The 14,117-nt window shown below is 41.1% G+C and overlaps 1 long non-coding RNA gene across 1 annotated transcript in view; it reads right to left on the reverse strand.

The window, feature by feature from the left end:
- LOC309564927 overlaps nt 1-14,117 on the reverse strand; it is a 1,622,900-nt gene that overhangs the window by 1,397,667 nt on the left and 211,116 nt on the right. The gene's annotated exons all lie outside the window — the stretch shown is intronic.

A 14,117-nucleotide genomic window follows, 5' to 3' on the forward strand; every position in this document is an offset into this window, starting at 1 on the left:
GAAGAAGGGTATTACACCCGAAACGCGTAGGGTCCTGTCCGGTTCTCTCCACCAGTAGTACCTAGGAGTCTTCCGTACTGAAATTGGTCTGTTTTTGCATGCAATTTTAATTCTGTGTATACCCAGCTGGATTTGTTGGGTATATATATTTATGTACAATCAGTAATTGTTTTTTTCTGTGTATAATAAAAATTTAATTTTAAATACTTCAGTGTATACTCTTTTCAGTGTTTCAGTGGCATTGACAGTCCCAAACCATTGGGGGTATCCTCTTTGTATCTATATAGATCTTTAGTTATCGATAGAGAGGTCACTAGCAGAAGAAGGAGGTCCTGATCCCTTTATCTAGATCTTTAGTTATCACTAAAAGGATCACCAGCGGGATAAAGGAGGTCCTGATTCATATATATAGATCTTTAGTTATCACTGGAGGGATCACCAGCAGGGGGAAGGAGATCCTGATTCCTCTTTTTAGATCTTTAGTTATCACTAGAGGGATCACCACAAGGAGGAAAGAAATCCTGATTTATCTATATATCTGTAGATCTTTAGTTATCAATACTTCAAAGGGTCACCAGCAGGAGGACGGAGGCCCTGATTCCTCTATATAGATCTTTAATATCAATTGAGAGGTCACGAGCAGAAGGAAGGAGGTCCTGATTCCTCTATCAAGATTTTTAGTTATCACCATAGGGATCACCAGCAGGAGGAAGAAGGTCGTAATTCCTCTTTTTAGATCTTTAGTTATTACTAGAGGGATTACCAGCAGGAGGAAGGAGGTCCTGCTTCTTCTATATAGATCTTTAGTTATCACTAGAGGGATCACCAGCAGAAGGAAAAGGGTTCTGATTCCTCTATGTAGCTCTTTATATTACTGGAGGTGTCACCAGCAGAGAGAGTGTAGGACCGGATTCATCTCAATAGATCTTTAGACCAACAGGAGGAAGGAGGTCCTGATTCCTCTTTCTAGATCGTTATTTATCACTAGAGGGTTCGCCAGCAGCAGGAAGGAGGCCCCGATTCCTCTATATACTGAAGATCTTTAGAATACTGTGTACAGTTCTGGAGGCCTCACTTATAAGATATATTGATGAGACAGAATAAGCCCAGAGAAGGGCAACAAAAATGGTGAAATCAACTTATCATGTACAGTCTGGAGAAAAGGGGAAATTAAGGGTGTGAACAAGGTTCAAGAGGTCAGTATTTTCAATATGAAGCTAAGATCAAGAACATGGGGACATGACCACAAATTAGCAGAAGAAAAGTTCAAAACTATTTTTAGAAAGTATTATTTGATGTAGGTGATATTTGGAATAAACTTTCAGTAGATTTAGTAAGTCAGTCAACAGTAGGTGGATTCAAATATGCTTGGTTCAAACAAACATCTATATTGGGACAGACTTGATGGACCACTTGATCTTTTTTCTATGTTTCTATCAGCCACTCTGTCAACGTGCACTCTCTCCAGTGTAGGGTGTACATCATTGCACTGGTCCAGTTTGCTGGTGCTGACAATGGTGGACCATGCCTGTGTTGGCATGGCCAGCCACTTGTAGTCTCCACCAGGGGTACACATGGCAGGATGACATTACAGGTACAAGGTTGTGACCCCACAATAAAAGGTGCCTGAATAAGGACCTAATGGCAGGATCACCAGGGATTCTTTAAATGAAAGCTGCATTTTAATAAGATTAAAAATACCCTTTGAATTACATTAGCATGTTAAAGCTTATATGACATTTTAGTGATTGAATTTAGATCTTCCTTGGAGTTCCCAGAAATAAATGAAATATAGATAAACTAGAGATTTCACCACTATGTGTGCATGCTGTTTGCCTCTTTTTAATTCCCTTTCATTCATAGGTTCAGTCAGAGGTCTGTCCTTGGTTTTTGATTAAACTCCAGACAGGGTTTTCCACTAATGATATTTCGCCATGGCCAGTAAACAATTTTCTCATGTTTCCTGACCCCTCATTCCTCACTCTATTATGGCAAGGTTCTTTTCCTAACAGCCCACAAGTTATCAACATTCTGGAAGAGACACTGGTTTGTTAGTTCTGCATTAGTTAAGATCCTGTGCCAGACCACCGAGGGAGCACCTTTTTTTGCAAGATGGATATTTTAGGACTTATTTTGAAGATCTAATATAGGCAAAATATTCAAACAATCAATTCAGCCAAGCGCTCACTCTGAAGGGGGAGACCAGCTTGCTGCTCTCCTCAGGCGGGGAACTCAAACTAGGATGCATAAAGGAAAGAGAAAGAGGCGCAACACCTAGTGCATTACCCGTGGTCACCGTAAAAAATGTTTTATTGAAATGCCAAATGCATACTCACAGACGAGAAGAATGTAAAATCGCATTAAAGGGCGGAGGTGACATAGGGCGTAGCACGGGATCGACGCGTTTCGTCATCAAACGTATGACGTCATCAGGGATGAAAGAGGATATCCATACAGCCCCTTCCAAAATAGCGGGTCGGATCCCTGGATATACACTCCTAAGAAACGAGCCTACAGAGGATCATTGGCCAATACAAAGGGACCATTTACCTACGCTAGACCCCAAGGGGTCGTCTGGTAAGTGGGCTGAAAACCCGGTGATGGATTTCTTCCCCTTTTGTCTGCATGTGGATTTTTGATCTCACTGAGCCTCAAGCACTTTGAAATATTCCATCACTAAGGACTGTGTTATTATTATTATTTATTTGTTGCCCTTGGCACTTATTTAAAGGGATAACGACCATTAATGTATCCCATCCGTTATTGAAGGCACAGTCACTTTATAGTTTAAGCACCTTTAGATTTATGTTTGCTAAATTTAAAATAAGAGGGAATAATGTTTATAATTAATTAATATTTATCACTTAGTATTTATTTTAGCGCTTTCTTCTGTTACTACATTTATCCCAACCCACTGTTGTTTTTTGACTAGCAGCTCAAAACTTTTGTTTAATATTTGCTTCACCTTTAAAATTTTGCTTTACCTTTCAAATTATCACGATTCAATATACAATATTTATTATTTAATTATTTAATAATATCTTTGCGCGATCACGTGAATATTCATACTCATATCGTTTCCATCAGAAGATGTGTTCCAAAACCACTAACAGGTGTTTTACATTATCCATCATTAGCAGATGTGTTCCAAGATCACCAGCAGATGTGTTCCATCATCACTAGCAAGTGTGTTCCATTATCCATCATCAGAAGATGTGAACCAGGATCATTAATAGGCATATTCCACCTTCACCAGTAGATGTGTTCCATTATCCATCATCAGAAGGTGTGTTCCAAAGTCACTAGCAACTGTGTACTATTATCCATCATCAGCAGATGTGTTCCAAGATCACCAGCAGATGTTTTCCATTATCCATCATTAGAAGATGTGTTTCAAAATCACTAGCAAGCACTAGCACTAGCAAGTGTGTTCCATTATTATTTAGCAGATGTGTTCCAAAATTACTAACAGGTGTTTTACATTATCTATCATCATCAGATGTCTTCCAATAGCACACGCAGGTGTGTCCTATCATCAATAGCAAGTGTATTCCATTATCCATCATCAGAAGATGTGTTCCAGAATCACCAGAACATGTGTTCCATCATCACCAGCAGGTGTATTACATTATCCATGATCAGAGGATGCACTCCATCATCACCAGCAAGTGTGTTCCAATATCCATTATTAGCAGATGTGTTTCAAGATCACCAGCAGGTGTGTTCCATCATCACTAACAGGGGTGTTACATTATCCATCAAAAGTCGTGCTCCAGCATCACCAACATATGTGTTCCATTATCCATCATTAGCAGATGTGTTCCAAAATCACTAGCAAGTGTTTTACATTATCCACCATGAACGGATGTGTTCCAATATCACAAGCAGGTGTGTTCCATCATCACTAGCAAGTGTGTTCCCTTATTCGACATCAGCATATGAGTTCCAAGATCAAAAGCAGGTGCATCCCATCATCAACCACAAGTGTGTTCCAATATCCATCATCAGAAGATGTATTCCATAATCACTAGCAAGTGTGTTCCATAATCACCAGCAAGTGTGTTCCATTATCCATCACCAGCACATGTGCTTCGAATTACCAGCAGGTGTATTCCATCATAATCAGCAGATGGGCTTCAAGAACACCAGCAGATGTGAGCAGATCACGAGCAGGTGTGCTCCATCATCATCAGCAGATGTGCTCCAAGTTCACCAGCAGGTGTGTTTAATCATCACCAATATATATGTTCCATCATCAGCAGATGTGTTCTTTGATTACCAACATGTGTATTCCATCATCACCAACAGATGTGTTCCAGGATCACGAGACTACAGACAAAAGGCAGTACAGTAAAATCAAACTCTACTGCAATTTCTTGATGAAAACCAATCACTTAGCAGATTAGCTATGCTCCCTAAGTGCATATCAAGGTTTACTTTTAAATTTTGTCTTTAGTTTACCTATTACATCCTTTGATTTGAGGGAGAGATCTGTGCAATAGGGTACAGTAACAGGGAGCTGCTTTTTTTATATTCACTTTAATTTGACTTCAATTCAAATATATGTTTATTAGTCTTATATTTTGGCCATTTTCAGGATTTTTTTGGGCTCTTAGCCCAAGAATCCTCCAAATGGATCCATTTCTAGCCAGGCAACAGATGCAGGTGTGTACACACTACAAAGCATCTTCCCTTAATAATAGAAGCTCTGTATTAAACATTCAAACTGACGACGGATGCAGAATTAATTTTTAACACAGCTTGGTTAATCACCGCTGTCTTGCTACAATTCACAATTATCCGGGTCCATTTATAGCTGGAAATAATAGGCATATTTTATCTCCAATTAGGGTTAGTCATCTTTTTTACACCCACCTATACTTCAACTGTGGTTGTAATTTAACTGTGCTTTAATGCACCCAATTTAATCACAAGAATGCCAGGAATCAAATCATAAGCAGGATGAACAGCAATTAACCATGTCAATCTCTACATCATAAAAAAAAATGAATTGCAGGGATTTCAAGGTTTCGCTCTCAACATGGTGCCAGAATTGACTCTGAGGAAACAGTAGGAAGAATTGCAATCAGGGATATTTGACACATTTCCAAAATATCTGGGAGAATAGAGGAAAGTTTTCAAAGTTTTTTTTTTTTCTCTTAAAATCACATTTATTTGTTTTTTTTCCTTAGACTTTTCCAGAAGTACTCCTAGCTCATGAGTTAATATGTTGGTGAGAGTTGTTTGCGTCCATTTGGTATGTATTCTTGTTCGTTTTAAACACTGTTGAAGTGGAACAATGGGCAAAAATTTGAAACTTACATACATAATGCAGTCTGTTGGTAGCATTTAACGTGTGGTTAGAGGGCAGTAAAACACAGTGGTTAAGCCACATTTTTACTGCTGCCCCCCAACCACTACCATCTTTAGCTAGAGGGGCATGGTCAGGAGTGTACATATGTCAAGAATGCAAGAATTCTCCCTTGTCCCTTTCAAGTGAATGGGGCCACTTTGCAAATATGCAGTTATCAAGGGGTCAAAAGATGGTGGCGAGGAGGCAAATATAATAGAGTGGGGCACATTTTATTATACCTGACCGGAGTTCAGTTTTAAATGTCAGGTCAAGGTTATGGCCTATATATGCAAGTAAAAAACACCAGACGTAGAACTTAGGGCATAGGGCTCATGAACATGTGAGATTGGCATGCAGAACCTGGTTTAACTGCACTTGTGAGGCAATGAAGGGATTTAAACACCTCACCATCTGTCAAATGCTCTTTGAAGAGTAAACCAAATGCAGATTGTTCTTTAGAGAGCATCACTAGTGTGAATGAGCCCTAAATGTCCATGTATAACTGTAAGAGAAGCTCAGTAGGTATTGGAACCAGGAGGCTATTACATGCTCCTGCTCATAGTCATAAGCAAAGACTCACTGCAAGACGGGCATTAGCACGCATGTGCAAACGCACAAGCACACGCATGCCCGGTATTGGCACTGGTGCCAATCAGCTTATTTAAACTGGACTATGATATTAACAGATTTCTGAGCGGTCTTCAGCTAGTCCCTGCTTAGCTGCACCTTGACCTGTTATACCTGCCTACCTGTGTATGACCCAGCCTGCCCCTGACCTGTTTCTGGATTTCTGCCTGCCTGTCATGACCTTTACTTTTTACTCTGACCCTGCCTAATGTTCCTGTACCTCGCTGCCTGGCTGTGTACAGATCCTGGCTTGTATCCTGACTCTGCCTGATGTTCCTGTACCTCGCTGCCCAACTGTGTATCGATCCCGGCTTGTATCCTGACTCTGCCTCTGCCTGATGTTCCTGTACCTCGCTGCCCAGCTGTGTACCGATTCCGGCTTGTATCCTGACTCTGCCTCTGCCTGATCTTCCTGTACCTCGCTGCCCAGCTGTGTACTGATCCCGGCTTGTATCCTGACTCTGCCTCTGCCTGATGTTCCTGTACCTCGCTGCCTGGCTGTGTACAGACCCCGGCTTGTATCCTGACTCTGCCTCTGCCTGATGTTCCTGTACCTCGCTGTCTGGCTGTGTACAGCCCCCGGCTTGTATCCTGACTCTGCCTGATGTTCCTGTACCTCGCTGCCCAGCTGTGTACCGATCCCGGCTTGTATCCTGACTCGATCGAGTGTCACCATGTTCCAGTTTCTGGCCCCTGCCAGGGGATCTACCCTCATCTGCTTCCTGCAAACACCAGTTGGCGCTGTCCGTTACACCGGTCCTCATGCCAGTCTGCATCCTCACACCTCCTAGCATCACTACAAGGGATTATGCATTAAGATAAAAAGTCTTCTGTGTGTAGCAGTGGCGGGACAAGGTCATCCAGCACCCAGGGAAAGAATGCCAAACTGCACCCCCCTTCCCTTAGGGTTAGGGTCAAGGTGAATCTCCATTGCGCCCAGGGCAACCTCCCCTCCTGACGCCCCTTGTCCTGGCCCTGGTGTGTAGCACCCCCTAATACTTACCTGTGCCTAATACTTACCTGCACCTCCTCTCTGTCCAGCCATGTCCACGAGTCAATCGGCCATCCTAGGACTCTCCCTCCTGATTGGCGCCTGCAGATGTCGATCAAAGTCAGTGAGCCAATCAGGAGAAAGAGGGGGCAGAGCCGAATGACAGCTCTGTGTCTGAATGGACACACGGAGCTGCAGCTTGGCTGGGGTGCCCCCATAGCAAGCTGCTTGCTGTGAGAGCACTTGATAGGAGGGAGGGGTTAGGAGCAGGAACGTGGGACCCGAGAAGAGGAGGATCAGGGCTACTCTGTGCAAAACCAACTGCACAGAGGTAAGTATAACATGTTTGCTATTTAAAAAAAAAAATAAAAATAGGCTTTACAATCACTTTACCACTTGCCAACCAGCAGCTGGCTGTACAGCGGTTTCTCGTAAGCGATCCTGTGGGTGCGTGCCAACGCCCACTCACCAGCGGGGAAGACGATCCATGGGCCGGTGGCCTGCCAGGCACCAGCGATCGCTCCCTGTGATGAGAGAACGCTGATCCTGCAGACCGTTGTTCTCTCTGCTATCTACACAGAGCCCCTGTGTTCCTGCAATTTAGGAACACAGGTCTCTGTGTTCATATTACAATCCCCCCCCCCACAGTTAGAAAACACCCCCTGGGTTCACACTTACCCTTTGATCGCCCTGGTTTAACCCCTTCCCTTACAGTGTCATTATTACAGTAACAGTGCATATTTTTAGCACTGATTACTGTAGTAATGTCACTGGTACCCCTAAAAGTGTCAAAAATGTCAGTTAGGGGTCCCATCTGCCTGCCGCAATGTCGCAGTCCCGCAAAAAATTGCAGATCGCCACCATTACTGGTAAAAAAATAAAAATTATATATATATATATATATATATATATATATATATATATATATATAAATGACATAAGTCTTTTCCCTAGTTTGTAGACGTAATAACTTTTTCGCAAACCAATCAAAATACGCTTATAGGGATTTTTTTTTACCAAAAATTTTTTTTGGGGAATGTTATATAGCAGAAAGTGAAGAATATTGTTTTTTTTTTTTATGTTTATAGCGCAAAAAAAATAATTAAAATATGCTTATTGCGATTTTGTTTTACCAAAAATATGTAGCAGAAAACAAATTTGCCTAAAATGTTAAAAAATTTTGATTTTTACATTTTTTTTTATTGGAAATGTTATATAGCAGAAAGCTAAAATTATTGTTTTTTTTTTTTTTTTTTCTGAATTGTCGCTCTTTTTTTGTTTATAGCGCAAAAAATAAATATCGCACAGGTGATCAAATACCGCCAAAAGAAAGCTCTATTTGTGGGAACAAAATGACATACATTTTATATGGGTACAGCGTCGTACGACCGCGCAATTGTCCATTAAAATATTGCAGTGCCGAATCGCAAAAAATGGCCTTTTCATTAAGGGGGGAAAATCCTTCCGGTCCAGAAGTGGTTAATGCATTTAGAGGAACAACCGGTCAACAGATTGCAAGTATTTTTTTTATGATTTTTCTCTCTAATTATTTATTAGTAAGCATAGTCTATTTGGTTACTATAAGCCCAGGGTCTATTTCCAGGTACTGTATGTTAAAAGACTGCCTTAGGATTGGGTGAATTAAGATTTAAAGCCTATATTAGCTAGTATCTTCTTGTTTATAAAAGAACAATTGGATAGCTTCAGCGATTTTACTGCTGTAAGAGCAAAGCAGTCCCTCAGGAAAAAAAAGAGTCAGTCATTTGTAAATGTTCCTAATACAGCAGTGCGGTGAAATATTAATACGTATAAAAGCTTTCCCTTCCTCTGTTACCTGGCTGCTTGTTCGGCAAAGGAAGGAATACTTGTCTCTCTTTAATATCTATTGCAACACTGAACAGACAATGCCACAGAAAACATTCATAATAAGTGACTGTTACCAAGTGCCAGAAAGAATAAAGTCACAGAAAGGTACAACAAGAAGACAGCAGAGAGATTCATAAAAAGAGCAGTAGAATATATATTTATTACAAGTATTTATATGGCATTAACATTTTACATACTGTATATTCACTTCAATCTCTGCCCCCCCCCCCCAAGGAGCCGGAAAAAAATGGGAAAAACACATAAAGAAAGGAGGGGACTGCACACCCCAAATCTGTATCAAAGAGGTTGTAAACCACAGAAAAAAAATGCCCAAATGGGCATTTTTTGGGGGGTTTTTGGAGGCAGGCAAAACATCTGAACTTCTGTATAGGGGTATATATACACACACACTTATATGTATTTATACACATACACATATATAGGTGTGATAGCAGAGAAGCCATATGGGTGTTAATTATTTCATTAGCGCAAGTATAGTGTTCTGCTACTTTCACACCTATATATGTGTATGTTCATAAATACATATAAGTGTGTGTGTATATATACCCCTATACAGAAGTTCAGATGTTTTGCCTGCCTCCAAAGACCCCAAAAAAATGCCCAAAAAAACGCATGTGCCAAAAAAACGCCCAGGTGTGTTATTGCAGGCGTTTTTTTGGGGCATTTTTTCGGGGGCCTTTGGAGGCAGGCAAAACATCTGAACTTCTGTATAGGGGTATATATACACACACACTTATATGTATTTATACACATACACACATATAGGTGTGATAGCAGAGAAGCCATATGGGTGTTAATTATTTCATTAGCGCAAGTATAGTGTTCTGCTACTTTCACACCTATATATGTGTATGTGTATATATACATATAAGTGTGTGTGTATATATACCCCTACACAGAAGTTCTAATGCTAGGCCTGCCTCCAATAACCCCCAAAAAAATGCCCAAAAAAACGCTTGCTACAAAACCGGCAAGGTGTGAAAATAACGGAGCCATATGCCTGTTCTATAAGTGTTCTAATACAAACAAACTTTTTTTTTCTGGTTCTGGACATGCTACAGAGCTGAAACTTCACAGGTACACTTTTTAGACCCCCCTGACACTAAAACCAAAGAAATCTAATTTTTTTTTTCAATAATTTTTTCAATAATTGGCTCTCTATCAAAAATTACAATTTTTAAGAACTTTTTTTGTGTGATTTATAGTCCCTGGGGCATGACCCAGAACCCTAGGCACTTTTTAGGGGCATGACCCAGAACCCTAGGCACTTTTTAGGGGCATTTATTGGGTTTTAGGGCTTCAAAATGGTGTTTTTTGTTTAACAAAATTCGGGTCCCATTGATTTCAATGGGGTTCTGAAATCCAGGCCAAACTTTTGGGAAGTTCGGGTGTTCTGGTCGAACCAAACTTTTGAAAAGTTCGATCATCCCTAATCACAAACCCCTGAAGAAGACCATAACCACAATAGGTCGAAACTTGTAAAGGTACCATGTCTTTGGTAGTGATTATGTAACCACTTATGTAATTGTTTAATTCTCTTCTTGTTGCCATGTTGGATGGTTTAAAAAAACTGTAACCAGAGCTCATATATAAATCCTATGTGGAACCAATTGTTTAACAACATGTTCAATAAAATTAAATATTTTTACAAAAATTTGCCTTCAATATTAATTTACTGCCAAAAAAAAAACCATGGGGGAATCCTTCTCCTTTCTCTAAATACAATCTAAGGACCCTATCTCATATACATACATACACTAAATTGTCAAAAGTATTGGAACGTCTGCCTTTACTCGTACCTGAACATAACAGCTTCAACTCCTCTGGGAAGGCTGTCCACAAGGTTTAGGAGTGTGTCTATGGGAATGCTTGATCATTCTTCCAGAAGGGCATTTGTGAGGTCAGGCACTGATGTTGAAGAGAAGGCCTGGCTCTAATTCATCCCAAAGGTCTTCTATTAGGTTGAGGTCAGGATTCTGCGCAGGCCAATCAAGTTCCTCCACCCCAAACTGGCTCATCCATGTCTTTATGGACCTTGCTTTGTGTACTGGTGCCCCATCATGTTGGAGCAGGAAGGGGCCATCCCCAAACTGTTCCCACAAAGTTGGGAGCGTAAAATGGTTCAAAATGTCTTGGTATGCTGGCACTTTAAGAGTTCCCTTCATTGGAAATAAGGCGTCAAGTCCAACCCCTGAATAACAACCCCACTTCATAATCTCCCCTCCACTAAATGATTTGGACCAGTGTACAAAGCAAGGTCCATAAAGAGTCCTGACCTCAACCCGACAAAACACCTTAGGGATGAATTAGAATGAAGACTGTGAGCCAACCCCACCCCACCCCATAATCCCCCCTCCACCAAATTTTTTGGACCAGTGCAAAAAGCAAGGCCCATAAAGACATGGATGAGCGAGTTTGGGGTGGAGGAACATGACTGGCCTGTGCAGAGTCCTAACCTCTATCCGACAGAACACTTTTGGGATGAATTAGAGCGGAGACTGCAAGCCAGGCCATCCAACATCAGTGCCACAAATGCACTTCTGGAAAATTGGTTAAACATTCACATAGACACACTCCTAAACCTTGTAAACAGCCTTCCCAGAAGAGTTGAAGCTGTTATAGCTGCAAGGGTGGGCCAAATCAATATTGAACCCTACGGACTGACAGGAATGCCATTAAAGTTCATGTGCGTGTAAAAGCAGGCATCCCAATACATTTAGTAATATAGTGTAGATGGATAAGCAAATTTGCTTTGAATATTATAAATTAGTTAAATAACATTTTTGGTTTGTGGTGCTCAGACACAGTTTAGTTCCAATCTAAGTACTAATGATGGAAAGTACGCAGAGCTAGAAGAGGGGTTCAAGGATGGTGCGTTTGTGTGTCTTTAAGGTGTCCCACAACAACATACTCAAAAAGGTACTGGGAACTTCTAGATTTCAAGGAAAGGAAAACTTCAAACAAGCTCAGTAGCTCTAAGCTGGTGGCTCCAACACAGCAATGTGTCTGTCAATGGGCATCCAACAGTAGCTCAAACCGCAGAACTACAGAGGTGCTGCTGCAACACATCTGTCAGTCTGATACTGACTTTGCCTCTACATTTGAATCTTCTATCAAAATACTGCTGTAATGGTCCATTGAGTTATTTTTTTTACATGATTGAGGGGTGGTGGAGTTGCCATTTTGGTGTACTCCTCAGCAGGGCTTTTTTTCTCAGAGAATAGGTGCAGGAAGTCCACCTTTTAAGTTACTTTGTATCTCCGCCCCCTACCAACCTCCGAGCACTGACCCTTGGTTCCACTCCCTACCCAGCTTCCAGTACAGCCACTTTTAGAGAATATAGAGCCAAATTTAATTTTGTATTGGAATGTATAGAATTAGGTTATGATAACAAGAAAAGCAATAAAATAGATCCAGCAGCAATAGACGCCCCCCCCCCCCCCAGCAGCAATAGACCCCTCAGAAGCAGCAAAAGATCTCCCAGCAGCCAGCATCAATAGACTCTCTAGCAGCCAGCAACAGTAGACCCCTCCCTAAACAGTAGATTCCTTCTAGCAATAATTAACCCTCAGTATCAAAAGATCCTCCACCAGCAACAATAAATTGCCATGCAAAAATTGATCCCCTCCAGCAACAATAGATCTCCCAGCAGCCAGTATCAGTAGATCCTCCAGCACCCATCGGAGGTGCTGGAACTGCGTTCCCCCGCGTTCCCACTGAAAAAAAGCCCTGCTCCTCAGTCAGTAGAAGAGCTAGATTTACCCTACCCTATCCAATTTAGTGACTTCCATTTATTCTTGGGTTCACATGTACCTAATCTCTCCCAAAAGATTTGAACTCTTCCTCTTCTACAAATTCCATACCAACAAACCAGCTTCTGGTGGCGTACTGGGAGTCTACAGTCCATGCTATCTATGAAAAAAAGTATTCTAAATGGTTGCTATGGGTACACTTTTCATAAGACCCTAAGTGTCTTTTTCTTATTTATGGCTGTGTTAGAATAAACATTTCTTATTTAAAGCCAAACTCTGGGCTGGTTTAAAATACACAAATTAATGCAGCTCTAAATCTTAAATACATCATTAAATTTATATTTTTAATGCAAGTGAGATCCCGAGAAGAGCAATGGATAGAGGGGCTGCACGACCCAGGGGAAGAAAAGGTCATAAAAGGGGTTATATTGTGAGCTCAAGGTGTATGGGGGTATAGGTCTTACCTGATTGGTGGCAAAAGGTGGAGCCGCAAGGGTTGTTCAAGTGAAGGATAAACAAAACATTAAATCAGTGGTATCCCTGAATGCCCCTCTATGGCTTAATCCTACTCTTCTTCATTTTTATACGATCCCAGAACCTTATGCATTGACTAAATACGATCTAAAAACAGTCTCTCAAATAGTGTCACAACAATCATTAGTCCCTTTTTCCTATCTTAATTCCACTTATAACATTCCAACATATTATTTATTTTGATATTTACAAGTCTCCCATGCCTTCAAAGCTCAGTTTTCACACTCTCCAGGTCACATTGTGCAATCTACCCTGGAGGGGATGCTCTGCTTGGAGTGCGGGGCTAAGCCCACCTCCCGTCTCTATTGCCATCTGATCTCCGTGTCTCTGCCCCTCTAGCAGGACTTCGATCTCGCTGGCAACAGGACATTCCTGAACTTGATGACGAGGAATGAGATGATATCTGGGATTTCCCCTTTAAGATCTTGGTCTCCTTTTGAGACTGCCTCGTTCAATTTAAAATAGTTCATAGGGCTTATTTTACCCCTTATAGACTACGTAAAATAAATCCTTCCCATTCTTCTGACTGTTGAAGATGTGGGGCCACCCCAGGAGATTTCTCCCATGTTTTTTGGTCTTGTCCGAAAATAGTCTGTTTCTGGAGTGAGGTTTTAGATTTAATTAATTTAGTCACGTCTCTTTCCATTAGACCTACAATGGAGGCCTGTATATTGGGCATGGTTGAACCCTTGTCACCGACTGGAATGGAGAGCACTTTGATTGGCCTTCTTCTTTTCTATGCCAGAAAATCTATTACGATGCAATGGAAACGACCTTTTTCGCCCTCCCTTTCTTTCTGGAAACAGCTTGTAAATAAAAATCTGCCACTATATAAAGACACATACACTCACAGGGGATGTCCAAAGAACTATGATAAAGTATGGTATAAGTGGCTAGCGGAACATTTGACAGCTTCCGATATGTCCTCGGATGCTTAAGCTCATGGATGTTGTTTTTTTTTTTTCATGTCATT

The sequence above is a fragment of the Pelophylax lessonae genome (assembly GCF_965119305.1).
Source record: "Pelophylax lessonae genome assembly, chromosome: 10".
Lineage (NCBI taxonomy): Eukaryota > Metazoa > Chordata > Amphibia > Anura > Ranidae > Pelophylax > Pelophylax lessonae.